Below are 4,942 nucleotides of genomic sequence, written 5' to 3'. Positions count from 1 at the left end.
GACAACATAGACAACAGATAATGGACTCCTTTTTAATGCATAAGCATTCAACAACAATTAAAATTCTCATAAGAGATTGAGGATTAGTTGTCCAAACTGAAACTTCCACCATGAATCATGGCTTTAGTTAGCGGCCCAATGTTCTTCTCTAACAGTATGCATACTCAAACCATTTGATCATGAAAATCGCTCTTACTTCAGACAAGACAAACATGCATAGCAACTCACATGATATTCAACAAAGGCAAAAGTTGATGGCGTCCCCAGAAACATGGTTACCGCTCAACAAGCAACTTATTAAGAAATAAGACACATAAGTACATATTCTTCACCACAATAGTTTTTAAGGCTATTTGTCCCATGAGCTATATATTGCAAAGACAAAGAATAGAAAATTTAAAGGTAGCACTCAAGTAATGTACTTTGGAATGGCGGAGAAATACCATGTGGTAGGTAGGTATGGTGGACACAAATGGCATGGTTATTGGCTCAAGAATTTAGATGCACGAGAAGAATTCCTCTCAATACAAGGCTAGGCTAGCAAGGTTGTTTGAAGCAAACTCAAGTATAAAAGGTGTAGCAAAGCACACATATGAACATATTGTAACTATTATAAGACTTTACATTGTCTCCTTGTTGTTCAAACACCTCACCAGAAAATATCTAGACTCTAGAGAAACTAATCATGCAAACCAAATTTTAACAAGCTCTATGTAGTTCTTCATTAATGGGTGCAAAATACATGATGCAAGAGCTTAGACATGATCTATATGAGCACAAAAATTGCCAAGTATCAAATTATTCAAGACATTATACCAATTACCACATGCAGCATTTTCTGTTTCCAACCATATAGCAATGAATGAAATAGTTCAACCTTCGCAATGAACATTAAGATAAAGCTAAGAACACATGTGTTCATATGCAACAGCGGAGCGTGTCTCTCTCCCATACAAGCATTTATTCAGAGAATGAAAATAACAAAACAAAAATAAAAGCACACAGACGCTACAAGTAAAGTAAATAAGATGTGATCGAATAAAAATATAGTTTCAAGAGAAGAAACCTGATAAGTTATCGATGAAGAAGGGGATGCCTTGGGCATCCCCAAGCTTAGATGCTTGAGTCTTCTTAAAATATGCAGGGATGAACCACGGGGGCATCCCCAAGCTTAGACTTTTCACTCTTCTTGATCATAGTATATCATCCTCCTCTCTTGACCCTTGAAAACTTCATCCACACCAAACTCAAAACAAACTCATTAGAGGGTTAGTGCATAATCAAAAATTCACATGTTCAGAGGTGACACAATCATTCTTAACACTTCCGGACATTGCTCAAAGCTACTTGGAAGGTAATGGAACAAAGAAATCCATCCAACACAGCGAAAGAGGCAATGCGAAATAAAAGGCAGAATCTGTCAAAACAGAATAGTCCGTAAAGACGAATTTTAAAGAGGCACCGGACTTGCTCGGATGAAAATGCCCAAATTTAATGAAAGTTGCGTACATATCCGAGGATCACGCACGTAAATTGGCGGATATTTCTGAGTTACCTACGGAGAATCATACCCAAATTCGTGACGGCAAGAAATCTGTTTGCACGCAGTAATCCAAATCTAGTATTCACTTTACTATCAAAGACTTTACTTGGCACAATAATGCAATAAAATAAAGATAAGGAGAGGTTGCTACAGTAGTAACAACTTCCAAGACTCAAATATAAAACAAAATTGCTGTAGTAAAATAAAGACATGGGTTATCTCTCAAGAAGTGCTTTCTTTATAACCATTAAGATGGGCTCGAGCAGCTTTAATGATGCACTCGCAAGAAATAAGAGTTGAAGCAAAAGAGAGCATCAAGAAGCAAATTCAAAACAAATTTAAGCCTAACATGCTTCCTATGCATAGGAATCTTGTAAATAAACAAATTCATGAAGCATAATGCAACAAGCATAGAAAGATAAAACAAGTGTAACTTCAAGATTTTCAGCAAAAAGAGGGGAAACTTAATATTATTAAGATGCATACAACCATGTTTCCCTCTCTCATAATAACTTTAAGTAGCATCATGAGCAAACTCAACAATATAACTCTCACATAAAGCATTCTTATCATGAGTCTCATGCATAAAATAATTACTACTCCCAACATAAGCATAGTCATTCTTATTAATTGTAGTGGGAGCAAATTCAACAAAGTAGCTATCATTATTATTCTCATCAAGTGTAGGAGGCATAGTATAATCATAATAAAATTTACTCTCCATAGTAGGCGGCAACAAAAGACCACTATCATTATAATCATCCTATATGGGAGGCATATCATAATCAACATAAACTTTCTCCTCAATACCCGGAGGGCTAAAGAGATCATTTTCATCAAAACCGACCTCCCCAAGCTTAGAATTTTCCATATCATTAGCAACAATGGTGTTCAAAGTGTTCATACTAATATCATTGCTACTAGCATGCAAATAAGGTTCCATAGGTTTTTTAATTTTCGCATTAAACCATTCATGTCTTGACTCAGGAAATAGTACAAAAAGCTCACAGATGTTTTCCATTATGCCTTACTAGTGTAAAACAAGAAACAAAAAGATGCAATTGCAGGATCTAAAGGAAATAGCTTCGAGCACACACACAACGGCGCCAGAAAAGTACTTTACCTGGGACCGGAGTATGAGTGCCTTTTACCTTTCCTCCCCGGCAACGGCGCCAGAAAAGTGCTTGATGTCTACGGGTGCTTCTATTCTTGTAGACAGTGTTGGGCCTCCAAGAGCGAGAGGTTTGTAGAACAAGCAGCAAGTTTCCCTTAAGTGGATCACCAAGGTTTATCGAACTCAGGGAGGAAGAGGTCAAAGATATCCCTCTCAAGCAACCCTGCGATCACAATACAAGAAGTCTCTTGTGTCCCCAACACACCTAATACACTTGTCAGATGTATAGGTGCACTAGTTTGGCGAAGAGATAGTGAAATACAAGTGGTATGAATGAATATGAGCAGTAGTACGGCGCCAGAAAAGTGCTTGCTGGCGTGCAGTTGATGGTAGTAATATTGCAGGAAGTAAAGATGCAGTAAAACAGTAAATAAGCGATGATTGCAGTATTTGGAAACAAGGCCTAGGGATCATACTTTCACTAGTGGACACTCTCAATATTGATCACATAAATAAATAAGTTCTCTTCCTTTGTGCTACATATACTCTTGTTTGATAATGAACACCATTCGTTGTGTAGGGCTACAAGAGCACCTCAATGCCGGAGTTAACAAGCTCCACAACATTCGACATTCATATTTAAGTAACCTTTAGAGCATAATAGATCTTTGCAATTTAAACCGAGTACTAACATAGCATGCACACTGTCACCATCACACTATGAAGGGGGAATAAATCACATCAATACTATCATAGTAATAATTAACTCCATAACCTACAAAATATTATGATCATAGCCTACGCCAAGTAGTACACGATGCACACACTGTCACCATTACACCGTGAAGGAGGAATAGACTACTTTAATAACATCACAAGAGTAGCACATAGACTAATAGTGATACAAAGCTCATATGAATCTCAATCATGTAAGGCAGCTCATGAGATCATTGTATTGAAGTACATAGGAGAGAGATTAACCACATAGCTACCGGTACAGCCCCGAGCCTCGATGGAGAACTACTCCCTCCTCATGGGAGACAGCAACGTTGATGAAGATGGCGGTGGTGTCGATGGAGGAGCCTTCCGGGGGCACTTCCCCGCCCCGACGGCGTGCCGGAATAGAGACTCCTGTCCCCCAGATCTTGGCTTCGCGATGGCGGCGGCTCTGGAAGGTTTCTCGTACCGTGGCTTTTCCGTATCAAAGATTTAGGTCAGGGACCTTTAAATAGGCGAAGAGACGGAGTCGGAAGGCTGACGAGGCGGTGACACAATAGGGGGGCGCGGGCCCTAGCCTGGCCACGCCACCCTATCATCTGGTGGCCCTGTGGCCGCCATCTGGTGACTCTCGGGTGTTCTTGAAGCTTCGTGGATTTCTAAGATGCTGGGCATTGATTTCGTCCGATTCCGAGAATATTTCCTTACTAGGATTTCTGAAACCAAAAACAGCAGAAAACAACAACTGGCCCTTCGGCATCTCGTCAATAGGTTAGTTCCGGAAAACGCATAAATATGACATATAATGTGTATAAAACATGTGAGTATCATCATAAAAGTAGCATGGAACATAAGAGATTATAGATACGTTTGAGACGTATCAGGGACAAAATTAATGCAAAACCAGGTCTGATGGTGCAAGCAACTCTACAAATGTTAGATTTTCTATCTTCTATTTGTGATGGGGGTATGGTAATGCGTGTGTACATCAACGCCACGTGGGGGTGTTCATCGACCCCGAGCCATATGGAAATCCAAGACCCCGAGTTTAATTCTAACATCCAAACATTGTGTAAGTCAAATGACCTCAACTTGATGTTCTATTTACACGATATGAGATTTTAACTTAATTGTGATTGGGAGGCAACCGCCGATAAATTTTACCAGAGGAAATTAAGAAGAGGTTTCTTGCATCTACAAATGCGTGGGAGGACTGGAAGAAAATGTTGCGTAGAACCCGAATAAAGCTTAGATTTTTTTTGGTATTTTCCTAGTTTTCAAAACTTATAAACATGTTTTTATAATTACTTCTAAATGTGGACATGTACCTTCAGATTCTAAAAAGGTGGTTTTCCATCAAGTGACTCTTAGTCGTGTCACTTAGAAAAAATACATATGTAGAAGAAAAAGTCTTGTAAGGGAGAAAATCAGGTTTTGATTAGGGGACCCTAAATTTTTATAAAAAATCTAAGCATGGATGAAGAATTGAGAAGTCAAAGAATGAGTTTAAGGAGGATCCAAAAACAATTAAATCATGAAATAAAAGGAGGCTGAGCAAGTCCATGAAT

This window comes from Lolium rigidum, chromosome 1 (genome assembly GCF_022539505.1).
Source record: "Lolium rigidum isolate FL_2022 chromosome 1, APGP_CSIRO_Lrig_0.1, whole genome shotgun sequence".
NCBI classification, from domain to species: domain Eukaryota; kingdom Viridiplantae; phylum Streptophyta; class Magnoliopsida; order Poales; family Poaceae; genus Lolium; species Lolium rigidum.
This window is presented reverse-complemented; position numbering follows the sequence as displayed.